Genomic DNA, 15,008 nt, shown 5'->3' with positions numbered 1-15,008 from the left:
ACAGAGCTGAGGAAGGACAGGAGAAAACCAGAGCCAGGAAGACCCATTAGGGGGCTGTTGCAATAATGTTGGCAAGAAATGGTAGGTCTCGAAGGACGGCTAAGGTAGTGTCGGGAAAGACAGTGGAAAGGCAGACTCCCCCAAGCCAGAAAGGCAGACTGGCCTCCTATACTTTGCATATCTCTCTCTAAAACCCCAAGGACCTGGCATGACCTGAGCTTGTCTGCCCTGATTCTGGGCAGGAAGCACAAAAGCTGCAGTCCTTAGCCTGGGGCTCAGTTGGGGAAAAGTTGGGGTCTGGCATAGCCTTGACCAAGGCCCCAGGGTAGCTCTCTGTGGCTAGCCGAAGGCATCCCCTTAAAGTCTCCTCTAGAGCCCAAGAAGGGCTTCAGGTCTCCTCTAGAGCCCTTAAAGTCTCCCTTAAAGTCTCCTCTAGAGCCCAAGAAGGGCCCTGCTATGGCCTTTTAGTGGGCCAAGAGCGACCCCCAGTGCCCAGGAACTAGCCCAGTCAGCACCCCACCCCCTGGACCCTCCACGCCCACAGGTTCAATGTAAAGGGAAAGTCAGAACTGTGCTCAAGCCTCTGGATGTGGCCCTGTGAAGACCTGGAGAGCAAGCCTTCCACAGTCAGTGAGACCCCAGCTAGACCGGTACCTCCTGCCACCTCCCTCCCTCAGCATCTCTGACACCTTGTACGCTGACCCAGCCTCTGCCATCACGTGGTGAATTAGAGCCTCCCATGGAGGTAAAACCACCGTTTTACCTTCCAAAAACCAAGCCAGCTCTGCCACAAGCCAGACAGGGTGGACCCAGGTGTGGAAGGCAGGCTTCACAGAGGCCGCTGTAGGAGCTGTCCTGGCACAGCGGCACAGAGCTCCAGGGAGCGGTCCACAGCAAGCTTACTGGCCAGGAGTGGGGGACCCTGGGTGCGCACCAGCACCACAGACAGGGCTACTGCAACAACCCTAGGGAAACCAGGAGGGAGGGAGGTTATTGAGGACCCCAGCATCTCAGTCTGAATTCACCATATGAACACAGAACTCCTCCCACTGGGAAAACCCAGCTGGGGAAGGGAGTCATGGAATGGAGTCGAATGATTAGCCCTGCAGCTCCACTGTATTCCCTCTCTCCCTCTCTCTCATCCCTACCCTCCCTCCCTCTGACTCAACTGACATCCTCAGATTCCATGGCCGTTAGCTTCAACTGGACTCCTGATTTTCTCTGTTTGCAAGAGTATTTTGGTATTGATTGAAGGCAAGACTTCAGATGAGAAGCCAGGAAATTGGAATGGGCCTTTCCATTCCGACAACGCTGCTGAGTTTGCCCTTTGTTCTCACCATTTTAAGATGGGAGGGGAAAGACAACTTGAAAAAAAGTCAAGGGATGGAGAGGTCTCCAAAAGGCAAGGGGTACAAAACTACCCACCGACACAGGACATATTTCAGACGTTCAGCAGACATTAACTAAGAGAGGCCACAAGGAAGAGCCAGGTGAGAACCCCGGTTCTCCGAGCCCTAACCCAGGGCTCTTTCTCCGGCACTGGCCACAGAGCATTAGGTCTTTAAGTCACCAAGTACGACAGCTTTCCAAGCCCAGCACATCCAACCAGGCTCTGCAATCCCCAGCGAAGTCAGTGCCCTTCAAGAAGGCCAGAAAGAATCTAATGGATGGTGCCAATGCCTTCATGTTGAGCAAAGGAAGAGCAGGGGACAGATTAAAATGACCCCTACTCAGCATGGTCAGAAGGTTCAGAAGGGGCAGGCGCTAAATCCATAGTCACCAGGAAGATGTAAATGAGAGACATTGTTTCCTTCCTTCAGAACTGGGAAAGACCCAGTTCTTTCCTACTGTGTGTCTGTCCTGAGGCCCTTCCTTCACTCCACCCACAGCATTCCTGACACTTCTGGTCACTGGATATGTGGGGCTTTTCCCCCCAACAACAAGCAAGTCTCTGACACTGGCCAGGTGTCCTACAGTTCAACTCAATTCTGACACTGTCTACCTGGACATAGTGTTAGACCCCACAGGGTAAGGGCTCGGTTCCTCCACCCTGTCCCCCCGCCCTCCCACATACATACTCCAGACATGAGCCTGGGTTATCACATGTGCTCCTGACTAAGCAGCTATAGATCAAAGGTTCCAATGACCCCCTCCTTGGGTTGAATCAATTTGCTAGAGCAGCTCGTAGAACTCAGGGAAGCACTTACTTACATGTACCAGTTTTTTTGTTTTTTTTTTTTAAAGATTTTATTTATTTATTTGACACAGAGAGACACAGCGAGAGAGGGAACACAAGCAGGGGGAGTGGGAGAGGGAGAAGCAGGCTTCTGCTGAGCAGGGAGCCCGATGCGGGGCTCGATCCCAGGACCCCGGGATCATGACCTGAGCCGAAGGCAGACGCTTAACGACTGAGCCACCCAGGCGCCCCCATGTACCAGTTTATTAAAGGATATTATGGAGTGCCTGGGTGGTTCAGTTGGTTAAGCATCTGACTCTTGATTTTGGCTCAGGTCATGATCTCAGAGTCGTGAGATCCAGCCCCATATCAGGCTCCACGCTCAGTGCAGTGTTTGCTTCAGATTCTCTCTCTCCCTTGCCCTCTGCCCCTCTCCCACTGCTCAAGCACACTTTCTATATAAATAAATAAATAAAATCTTTTTTTAAAAAAAGGGTATGATAAAGGACACAGATGAACAGCCAGATGAAGAGATACATGGGGTGAGGTCTGGGAGGGTCCTGAGTGCAGGTGCTTCTGTCCCTGTTGAGCTGTGGTGTGTACCTCCTAGTATTGGTGTGCTTGCCAGCCTGGAAGCTCTCTGAACCCCATACTTTTAGGATTTTATGGCATGATCAATTATTAACTCCATTTCCAGCCCCTCTTTCCTCTCTGGAGGGTGGGGAGCTGAAAATTCCAAGCTTCAAATCGAGGCTCAGTCTTTCTGGTGACCAACCCCACCCAGGAGCCATTCAGGAGCCCACCCAGAGCCACCTCGATAGAACAAAAGACTCTCCTAGTGCTCTTATCACTTAGGAAACTACAAGGATTTGGGGAGCTCTGTGCCAGGAACCAGGGGCAGAGACCAATATATATATTTTTCTATTATCTCACAGAGGCCTTAGTAAAAGGTGATACTCAGCCCTCTTAGGTACTTGAATTAGGGGTTCCCTTTGACACTTGGAGGAATCAATTTAGAAACAACATAGAGACTGTTACCAGGGTACCTGGGTGGCTCAGTCAGTTAAGCCACTGACTCTTGATTTCAGCTTAGGTCAGGATCTCAGGGTCATGGGATCAAGCCCTGAGTTGAGCTCCGTGCTGAGAGTGGAGCCTGTTTAAGATTCTCTCCCTCTCCCTCTACCCGCCCCCCACTTCCCCCCCTCATGTGTGCACTCTATCTCTCTCTCTTTATAAAACAAACAAATAAATAAATAATAAATTGTTACCTTATGCACTGGGTGGTCAACAATTTGCAATTTATTACTCTAAGTGGCCATACTAAAAATATAGTTGTCAAGAAGAAACAAACTGAAGACATCAAATAAGGGCCATCTCCTTCAATGCTAAAATTTGTCCAAATGATTTAGATGAAGTTGTGGGTAGGAACTTGCGAAACGATCTAGAATATTCTGAGAACATCCTTAACCTTTGAGGTTGACAACTGGTCAGATAGCTATGCCCTTTGATATAACATTCTTTAATGTCCTAATCAATGACATAACTTGGAGCCTAATGATCCAGGAAGTCATCTCTGGCATTCTAAACTCCATTCACTTCACAAATACTTATTGAATACCTATTCTGTGCCAGGCACTGGGCTGGGTGCCAGGGATACAACGGTGACTCAAGGAGAGCCATTTCCTGCCCTCAACCTGCAGCAAGGTGAAGGATACAAATAACAAAATTATCATACAACGTGATAGGTGGGGAGATCAAGGATGCTTTGAGAGTCCCAACAGAGGACTCAAGCTTAGGGGAACCTGGAAATCTTCTTGGAATGGCTGACTTCTAATCTGGGAACTAGACGATGAATAGAGCTAACCAAGTAAAATCGTCTAAGGATAGAGATGGGGTGACCAGTGGAGGGGGCAGTAGGGAGATTGAATTCCAAGCAGAAGAAACAGCACGTGCAAAGGACAGGAGTCCATTAAGAGAATGAGACCCACAAAAAACAAAAGTAGCTTGGAAGAGCTGTGAGGTCAACAACAAAATGTAGAGAGGCGGGGCTTAAGAGAGATGAGGCTGGAGAGGCAGGTAGGGGTCAGACAGTGAAAATTCTTACAGTGTTCTGGTATGTGAAATTTAGCGTGAAGGCAGAACCCTAACCAAATCACAAAGCACCTTTTGGAGGGTAGAGTTCAGGTTGGAATCTGTCCCCAAATGCCCTCTGAAGGCCTACAGAAGGAAAATATGCAATGTACATGAACTATCCAAGCCAAATGGACTCAAAGACAAAAGCGTTCATATTCTTTTGAGGGCCAGTGCCCAGAACAGGCACAGATGTATGTCCCTGCACCTGGCTGTGTTTCTAAGAACAAAGTAGTAAAGTGCTTGAGGGTACGAGCTGTGGGGTCAAAGACACCCCAGGTTTCAAAGGCTGGCTCTGCAAATTATCAGCTTCCTGACTTTGGGAGTATTACCTCGTGTCCTTGGGCCTCAGTTTCCTCATCTGCAAAATCAGGATAACCACCCCCACACACCTTCAGGACTGCTGGAAGGATAAATGAAATAACAAATGTAAAACTTTTAACACAAAAAAGAATGAGATCTTGCCATTTGCAACAACGTGGATGGAACTGGAGGGTATTATGTTGAGTGAAATAAGTCAAACAGAGAAAGACATGTATCATATGATCTCACTGATATGAGGAATTCTTAATCGCAGGAAACAAACTGAGTGTTGTTGGAGTGGGGGGTGGGGTGGGAGGGTGATAGACACTGGGGAGGGTATGTGCTCTGGTAAGCGCTGTGAATTGTGCAAGACTGTTGAATCTCAGATCTGTACCTCTGAAACAAATAATGCAGTATATGTTAAGAAAAAAAAAAAAGAAGAAGAAGAAGAAGGTAGCGGGAGGGGAAGAATGAAGCGGGGGAAATCGGAGGGGTAGACGAACCATGAGAGACGATGGACTCTGAAAAACAAACTGAAGGTTCTAGAGGGGAGGGGGGTGGGAGGATGGGTTGGCCTGGTGGTGGGTATTGAGGAGGGCACATTCTGCATGGAGCACTGGGTGTTATGCACAAACAATGAATCATGGAACACTTCATCTAAAACTAATGATGTAATGTATGGGGATTAACATAAGAATAAAAAAAATAAATATAAAATAAAAAAAAAAACAAAAAAACTTTTAACACAGTGCCTGGCACATATGTGCTAAATATAGGGTCTTAATATTTTTAAAATGTATGTTGTCCTGGACTGTGGGTGCTAAATCTGGTCATGAGCCCATGAGATTCGGTAAACAGGCAGAGAGTCCAAAATGGTAGCTATAGAGTCCTGTCCAATTCCACCTCGTATGCAGGCCCTTACTTCCAGTCCTAAACTGTAGGTCAGAGTGACCCGACATTGAAATTCTCTGTGCTCAATGCCCGGTACCTGACTTCCCCGGAAGGAGAGCCTTCCTGGGAGACGTCACCTGGGACCCGGATGTAGCGCAGTACAGCAGTCCAACAAGCTTGGATGGGCTCTAGGGGACCTCCAGCTGGAGCTCCAGAGAATGTCACTGCAACCTCCCAACATGCGAGCCAATGAATCTTCTTGAGAGGTGGTGGGAAGGGGGAGGGCATGGTGTGTGTGTCAGTTCCTAGAGCTGTTGTAACAAATTACTACAGACTCAGTGGCTTAACACAACAGAAATTCCTTCTCTCCTAGTTCTGGAGTCCGGAAGTCTGAAATCAAGGTTACGCAGGGCCACGCCCTCTCGGAAGGCTGGAGGGGAGAACCCTTCCTTGCCTGTTTGAGCTTCTGTGGCTCCAGGCATCCCTCAGCTTGTGGCAGCCTTGTCTGCCTCTATCTTCCCAGGGCCTACTCTTCCCCTCTTCCGGTGTCTCTCTTCCCTCTGTCTTGTATGAGGATGCTTATGCTTGAATTTAGGGCCCACCTGGATAATATCCGATGATCTATTCTCAAGATCTTTGACTTCATGACAGCTGGAAAGACCCTTTGTTGAAATAAAGTCATGTTCACGGGTTCCAGAGATTAGTACGTGGACATATCTTGCGAAGAGCTGCCATTCAACCCACTACAGTGGGCCTGAAGGGTTGGTCCCAACTCCCATAGGCTTCTGTTCACTGGTGGCTGTTTACCCCCAGATGGATATAAGGGTGTCCCGGGAGAGACACAGGTACAGAGCCTTGTTGCTTCATTGCTCTGCTTCCCAGAGCCTCCCCTTGTCCAGCCCCATGGTGCTCATCCTCCTGTCCCTCCTCTTTGCAAGAAGTGCCTTGCCGTGAGGTGTGGAGATGTCCCTTTCCCCAGGATCCCTGGCTGTTCCTCCCGAAATCGCATAAGCTACCTGGCTCTGGACAAACATGCATCATTTCAAGAAGCCATCCGAAGATAGATACCTTTCTTTCCCCAAAGCCATTCTCTCCTAGAAGGGCAGACAAGGGTCTCCTTATTTGTGGGGATGAGAAAGATACAAACGAGGAAATATTAATTCAAGCAAAAGGTTCATTCTTTCTTTTTTATGTACAAATTATGCAACATAATTGTTTTACAGTGATTAATATTATTTCAGGGGCCTACCAAACAGCATTTACAATGCAAATCTCCAGGCTGCAGAAAGGTAATCAGGAGGAGAGTGGAGGCTGCTCAGCCGCTGTGAGGCTGGGATGGAACGAGTGGGAAAGGGTCACACGGCTTGCCTTAGAACACAGTGTCCAAAGTCAGACGTGCGTGTGGTGGCTTCTCCCTCTCCCCTCCCAGCAAGGGCTTCAGAAAGACTTTCCAGATCTGCTGAGCGTGCCTTCTGAGCAATATGGCAATGTCTCTACTTCTACTCTCCCTTCCTGAGGTTTCCCTTTAAAAAGTCACATGCTTTCCCTCCTAACCAAGAGAAAGGCACATGACTAGGTGGTGGGAAGATGGGATATTGGAAAATAACAACATGGGGAAATGTGTCAAAAATACCCATCTGTTCTAATCCATCCCATCATTAATAACCTCACCTCCCCCCATCAAGGCAGAAAAAGCATGAGGCCTCCCACTGTGCTGTACCCTCCCCCCCATCAGCCAATGCCATTGCAGTCGCCTGCTTGCTTGTGTGATCTCATGCTTTGATGTCCTTTGATTCCTTAAACGTGTGATTAGCACACACTTTGCACCACACGGCCAGTTTTAGTCGCTGTTCACCAGTGAGAGCCCCCCAAGCCTGGACGCCCAAGTGCCCTTCTGAGCTGGTTGCTCCGTCTCACTCCATTTCCCTGCTCAGAGGAGAGCTCCTGGTGCAGGGTGAAAAGCCACCTACCACAGCCTCTGCTCAAACCGCACAAAACACATCCCAGGGAAACCTCTGCTGTCACTCTGGGATACGATTTCTCCCGATAGCGTTGCTTCCAATGTCCAACGTTAGAAATGGATAAATTCAATAAGTGTGAAATTTTCTAGAGAGAAAAAAAAACATTATAGTATGGCATATACACTGCTGAATCGTTAATTTGTTAGAGCAACAATATCACGGCAATGTTACAGCTGGTTTCCTTAGTAACATGTTCAAGTATATGGGAAAACATTTTGGGGTAATAAAATGTTCCCATTTGAATTTGGAATAAACTTTCACATGAGGTAAGGCAGCGATATTCTAAAAATAACAGCTTAAGCAATCAATTAACTTATTCAGTTATTCCATGCAACTTTAAAGTATGCAAATATTGTGCTTACTGGAAATACGACAGGTTACCAGAATTATGTCTGACTGTGCTGGTCAGTTAAATTTTGAAGAATTATTTGGACGTTTTTTCCTGTTTAACACTCAGCAATGTATAGAAACAGCTCGCCTGGGTATTCTGAAATGAAGAGAGCTTATTCTTAAGGGTCCAATAATAAAAAATAGATTACCTCCCTGGTGCTGGAATTCAGCAGCCCGGATTTCCAAATCATATTTTCTAGGGCAATGGTTTTCCAACTTTACCATGCATCAGAATCCCCTGGAGGGCTTGTTAAAACAGATTGCTGGGCCCTGCCAGAGTCTCTGATTGAGTAGCATTGAGATGGGACCTGAGAATCTGCATTTCTCACAAGTTCCCAAGTAGTGCTGATGCCTCATGGTTCATTGAGAACCATGTTCTAGGGGAAACCTAAAACTGATCTCCTCTGGTCCTGACAACGAAATATATACCCAAATGATGGAAAGGTGATTTTCATACCACTCTGAGACCATCTGAATCCTAAAAGCAACGTTACAGCCAGAGCCTCTCTTTTCTTATACATCACTTATAAAAAATCTTAAGGAGAAAGGTCCATTCTCCTGAAGATAGAGAAATGTAGATGGACCCAGAGGCTTCATATTTTGAAGAGGATAGTCAGGAGCTGGGCCCCTCCTGGGAGCGGCCAACATCACACGGTGCAGAGCAGGGACCCTGTTTGTAATCACCTCCATTCCCGGGGCTTAGCAGACAGCCAGACATGGAGCAGAAGCTCCGTAATGGTGGGCCAGATGTGCTTCCATTCCTGAGTTAAGGCTACAGTCAGCAAGTACCTTGGTTTTGTTATGGATTTTACTAAATGTATTCGCAAAGTCATTGGTGACGGGAAAATGCTTAAATCACAGTCCTCGCCCTTTTGCTCCTGATATGATAATCCAGGTCTCCAGGTAGACAGTCAGCTTATAAAATGGAAAGTGCCCTGGGCTGGAGTCAGGACATCTAGCTTCTGGTCCTGAATTTGTCCTGACTTGCCACTGACCTTGGGCTTTCCTCCACCTCCAAGAGGGTCAGAGCAGTATTCTCTGAAAATGCCTTCCCGCTCTGGTAATGTGGGAATCAACCTTGATCCTACACTTGTTCTTTGTTTTGGTTTGGGTTTTCTTCTCTGTCTGTACCACATCAATTTCAGTGTGAGGTAAAGGAGATTCCCAAATACTATTTTGTATCTTGTGGAGGATCGCTTCCCACAGCTAATTTCTCAATTTCAGTTTCCTTCCTCCAGAAGCTTGCTGTGTCCACATTTCAATTAATTGTCTATTGGCACACACCCGACTCCAAACATTTGTGCAGTTCCCGAGAAAGCCTCATTCAGCTAAGTACCTGATCGCATCAACCTTGCTCTCTGGTTCCAACATCTCAGAATATCCAAGCGAGGAAATATGCAAATGCCAAAGTCACCCAGAGAGAATTCATCAGGGGAGGCAGTCATTGGAGGCAGGGAAGAAGCTCAAATGAAAGATATTATCGCTTGCTGGAGATGAAGGAAATTGGGGTGGGGGAAGGGAGGAAGTGGAGAATCTGAAGACTGGAAATGCTCACACCTCATGGCACAGGATGCTGTTTCTCCAGAGAAGGGCTGAGCAGATCAGCTGAGTTACAAATATGCCATGGAGGCACTTGCTGGGAGGCAGGCTTGTCCTCGAAGCCACAGAAATGAGAGTATTATTAGAGAGACTACCCCAAGTCTCTGTGCCAAATAAATTCAGCCCTCCTACTTGCTGACAAACTCCTACCATTAGAATCACTCTTCAGTGTGTTTTGTAACCCTGCAAAATGGCTGGGATATAACGCTCACTAACAAAAGTGGTATGCAAAATTATATCAACACAGGATCTCCAGTGCACAGAAAAAAAAAGACAGGACAATAGGCCAATGCTGGCTTGCTGAGGTGCTGAGATAATCAACAAGTTGTTTCCCTACTTATACAGGCTTTCACTTTCCAAGTTTTCTACCATTGATAAGTACTGCTCTCCTGCTTTTACGGTTAAGAAAAAAAGAAAACATTTTAAAAGTTGTTTTTAACAAAAAGGAGGCCTTGAAGGTAAGTCACTGACTTCAAAAAGCTCCTGGTAGCATGCAAATTTATTGCCTAAAAAAGACTGTCCTTTATTCGTTCTGCATAGTTTGGTTTGACATCTTGGTGACTCTCATCCTCGAAAGCTGAGCAGGGACCAAGAATCGCGTTTCATTCATCTTGCACCCGGTGAGCTTAGTACTGATCTAGGCACTGGATGGGCATCAAGTGTGGACTGAATTGTACCAAAAACAGAGGAGCCCACAGATCTCAGAAGAAATGGAACCCAGGATGAGCTTTGAAAGAACAAGGGTGATTTGGAAAGGCTGGAGCAGACTAAGCCCCAGGGGATGAGGTACTAGGGGAGTCCCAGTGGAGAAGAAAAGAGCAGGAGGGTTTTAAGCACAGGCCTGTGGAGGGGAGCAGAGTCAAAACAGGGTGGGGGGGGACCACCAGGGTGTTATCCCCCTCCCTGCACAATTTCACCACCAGCCAGCCCCATCTTACAGCATTTTAGCTCAATGGCTTTTGCCCTTCTTCTGTTGAGATCTGGTTTTGAAGTCACTCCATTCGTAGAGACACCAAAAGCCAACTGGAAGTTAAGTGAAGGAAAACATGCAAAGCTTCTTCAAAATGAGCTGGGTCTGCCCCACCTGTACCTATGACATGATGCTGAGTGCTTAAAGAAATCTCCAAGGAAATGCCAGGATCCCACAGCAAGACTTGGGAGTGTGAGGAAGAAATAGGAGGCACGGCCAGGAAATCGAAGGAACAGAATGTCAGGAGGACTTTGACAAAACATAGTAACATCATGTAGTCGGGTTAATTGTCACCACACACGTACCCCAGGGAAATGACTTATGTCAAGTAAATGGAAAAAAAAATTTCCTTGATTTTTTCATTTGGACAAGCTGCTTATGCATAAAATTATACCTGCTCATTTAATAAATATTTACTGAGTGCCTACCATGTGTTAGGAGCTGGAAATTGGTCATGAATAAAGCAGGACTCCCTGCCCTTGTGGAATACATGAGTTAGAAGGAGCATTTACTCTCCAGCTCAGCAGCTGTGGTTTACCGATGAAGAGATCACAGCCCTCTACAGGGAGGCAATATCCCCAAGAACTAGTGCACCTTCCATTTCTTTTACCAGGAGGTTTTACACCTCGTGACTTCTCGGGATTTTCTCTCCCTACCTGCAAAGCTCTTTTTTTTTTTTTTAAGATTATTTATTTATTTATTTGACAGAGAGAGACACAGCGATAGAGGGAACACAAGCAGAGGGAGTGGGAGAGGGAGAAGCGGGTTTCCTGCTGAGCAGGGAGCCCGATGCGGGGCTCAATCCCAGGACCCTGGGATCACGACCTGAGCTGAAGGCAGATGCTTAACGACTGCCTACCTGCAAAGCTCTTGCCCTTCTCCACTGACGAAAATTCTCCTTTCCCTCTAGGGCTTGTTAAAATGTCATCTAGGCTCTACGATGCTCTCCCTGTGCCTTCCTTTGGGTTTCTGTTGCCCTGTCCACCTCTACTACAATAGTTGTTGCAGCGTGCCTTGAACTTTAGTGAGTACACATCTGTCCCCTCCACTCGGTTGCGAGCCCCCCGAAAGCAGAGGTGACCTCCCATTCATCACCGTACTCTCAGCACCAGCACTGCCGGAGGGAGTAATATTTATGGAGGAGTCACCCAGACCTGGAAACTGTGGCAAATACTTTATATACACTGTCACATGTAATCCGCACCAATCTCTCTAAGGAGGATATTACTTTGATTTAAAGATGAGGAAACAGAGGCTCAGAGAGGTCAAATAACTTGCTCAAAGTCACACAGCCAAGGGAAGAAGCCGAAATTCAGCCAGTCCTATCTAGCTCTGAAGTCCATGCTCTCTTCATTATAGACTGCCAGCTCTGTAAGCTCCATGAGGTCAAAGACTATGCCTGTCCTATCCGTAGCACCCGGCACAGGGTTTAACACTGTGGTGTCCTGCTGGTCACACAGAACAACCCTGAGTCAGTGTGGGAGAGGACTACACAAAAGCATGAATACTAGGAGGTGGCGGGGGGTTAGGTGGCGACTGGGGTCATCGGGGAGGCTGCCTACCAACAGAAGGCATCATGTGGAGATACTCTCGGGTACCGCTTAAACAGTTCGGCCATTATAACAATCTTATCATGTTCAAGGGCAGACATCAGAGTGAACTCACAGTACCCTTAAAACAAAAAACAAAACAAACATAAAGTGAGCCCTAATACGACAACGATATAATTTCCTGGAGATGCAGTATAAAGCAGAACCATAGAGGGCAAGCAATAAAGCCAGGTAGGGGCTGGGAAAAATGACAATGTGCCCAAGCTCCAGGGAAGAGCAAGGATGGGGATGCTGGGACTATTACAGTAGCAGAGTGTGCAGAGGCACCCTTAGGGGAAGCCTGGCACACGGCACAGGGCTGCGTGCGGCTGCTAAGAAGAGTCTCACTGGTTTGAACAACCATTTCACTTCCTAATTCCTGAGCCAAATCTCCTAGGGGACTGCTTTTCACCTCCAGCTCCCATTCCCCACTTCTTCCCAGCCCCCGCCCCCTGGCTTTGCTCTGTTGCAAACACCGGATCAAGGTTTTTCCAAAACTCCAGAGTAAACCAGAGAAGGCTCAGTGGGTCCACATTTTCATGTCCTTCATCTAAGGCCAGCCAAGAAGTGACCACATGGAGAACATTTCTGGGAAATCGGTAAAAACACTGAGATTCTTTCCCCCTGGGCCCCTTCAGTATTTTTTTGGAAATCTACCTCCCTAGGTACCTGCTTTCTTTCATTGTGAGCTGAGAGCTACACTACACATGGGATTCCTCCGTGCACTGCCTTCGGAGACTCTCAGACCTCAATCCGATAGATGTTTGTGTCACACCCAAGGTTGGAAGTTCCTTACAGGGCACAGGAGGGCATGCTTCTCCTCCAGTGCCTGCAGGGCCCAGCCTGGTGCTTAGAAAGGGACCCACGAAGATTTGTGGAAGCTCAACGTTCAAGCACAGTGCCCCCATCTCCACCCCTAAGATTTCCAGCTTTCCTTTTAATTTTTTTTAATAGGTTTCAGAATTCTTTTTTTTTTTTTTCAAGATTTTATTTATTTGAGAGAGAGAGGGAGAGAGCACAAGCAGGGGGAGAAGCAGAGGCAGAGGGAGAAGCAGACTCCCCACGGAGCAGGGAGCCCAATGCTGGACTCGATCCCAGGACCCGGGATCATGACCTGAGCGGAAGGCAAACGCTTAACCGACTGAGCCACCCAGGCGCCCCTCCTTTTAATTTTTTTAAAAAACTGTTTTATGAGATCTGTGTTTTTAGTGTGACCTACCTCAAATCCTTTTTGTAGGCAGGCAGGGAATAAATGAATAAACAAACAAATGAAAAACAGACTCCTTCCTGCCTGGGGGTACTTGTGTAGGGCTTTGTCAGCTCCACTTCCAGAAAATCCACCCTAACAGAGACTGAGCTAAGGAACAACAGTTTGGGAACTCAGCAGGTTCCTGTTTGTTTTTTTTTTTTTTTAAACCTAGATAAGCCTGGGTGCCTCCAGTAAATTCCCCTTTGATTGGTATGTTTCATCAGTTGAACTCTAATTGGTGCAAACAGGTAATTTGGAGATTACAAGATTTATTCTTCTATAACAGTGATTACTGATTGCTAATGATAGTGCTGATTTTTAGGTGTTTAAAACCTTGACAGTTACAATACTCGTGTGATTTACTGCAGTGTCTTAGAGACAGCCTCCTCTGGATCCCTGAGGACAGAGGCTGTGTCCCCTATGAGCTCTGCCCAGGGCCCCATGGGCGTGTGTTTGTGTGTGTGTGTGTGAATAAAGGCTTATTAATATTAATAATAATGATGATGACCGCAGACTATAAGGCATTCATCCAGAACACTGAATCACTCAATCCACTTGTAATTTCATGGATTTTAAAGTGTATGCCTTCTCCTCCCAATGCCTAATTCAATGAGGTATTAGGATTATTAGCTCTAGAAATAATTGGCCTTAAAGGCACATCATAAAAGGACGAAGTCATAAACTCTCCTCCCTGACATTTGGAGAGATGCTGGTTTGGAAGCATTCAGAGGAGCCAAACTACCAAGTAGCTGCCTCCCTTGCCACCCCAGGGAAAGGAGCTCAACGAGGCTGCCCTGGCCTGGAGCCAGCTCCGGAGCCTGGCACCGCCTTTGGGCGCACTCCCTTGTTATCCTATGTTAACAGGCCAGGCGCTAACATGTCAAAACACCAGTGTGGGAAGTGAATGGAAAGTGGCAGTGCCCAGACAGGAAAGCGGCCTCCACCCAGGGGGCCCCCGCGCACGCAGGGTGTGGGCGCCCAGTCCTACCAGGACTCGGCTTGGCACTCAACCACACCTGCCAATACATAAGGAGGGCCGAAGTGAGAAACTGGGGCCAACTAATTCAGAAACGTGTCCCAATTACCACCGGCCCGGGCTCTGTACCCAGAACATAAGAGCAACTCCTCAACCTCGGGGTCTATGTGTTTTTCTTTTTGTTAGGACTGTAAGCGAGTAACAGAATCTGCCGCCTCCCCTTTCCGGCCTCTAAGCCTCGACAGGAGCTATTAATCCCGTGTGTGGCTCTGCACCTGCCAGCCCTTCTCACAGCTCAGGGTCGCAACCCCCACTACTCCCTCCTTCCCCCCTCCAGGCCGGGGATTGCTGCCCTTCTCTCAGTTCCCTTACCTTCTGCCGGCATTCTGAAATGCTGGGTGCGCTTGCCCTGAGCAGAGCCGGTTACCTGGGTTACCTGGGTGTCCTCGAGCTTGTGAGAGAACCAGAGACGTTGGGGTCCTCCTCCCACCGCTCAGCGTGATTCCTGACATGTAACTTGTGTTTCAGAAAGCTGTTTTGACACAACCGAAACCTTTCCTCTGGGTGTGTGGAGCCATACACCTTTCGAGTGGAGATGGACCACTGGGGAAATCTATCCTCCCCTTTCCCTTCAGGGATGAAGAATCAAAGGCTCAAGAGGGTGGGCAGAGTGGCCCAAAGACTTTTGCTCAATGGCAGTGTAAGACAGAAGAT

At 47.6% G+C, this 15,008-nt stretch overlaps 1 pseudogene; it reads right to left on the bottom strand.

The window, feature by feature from the left end:
- Positions 1–14,679, bottom strand: part of LOC123860401 (elongation factor 1-beta-like) — a 153,748-nt pseudogene extending 139,069 nt beyond the window's left edge.
- Between the last annotated feature and the right edge of the window lie 329 nt (positions 14,680–15,008).

The sequence above is a fragment of the Mirounga angustirostris genome, unplaced genomic scaffold (genome assembly GCF_029215605.1).
Source record: "Mirounga angustirostris isolate CCGP_5_RB_7025 unplaced genomic scaffold, mMirAng1.0.hap1 SCAF_4, whole genome shotgun sequence".
Lineage (NCBI taxonomy): Eukaryota > Metazoa > Chordata > Mammalia > Carnivora > Phocidae > Mirounga > Mirounga angustirostris.
This window is presented reverse-complemented; position numbering and strand designations above follow the sequence as displayed.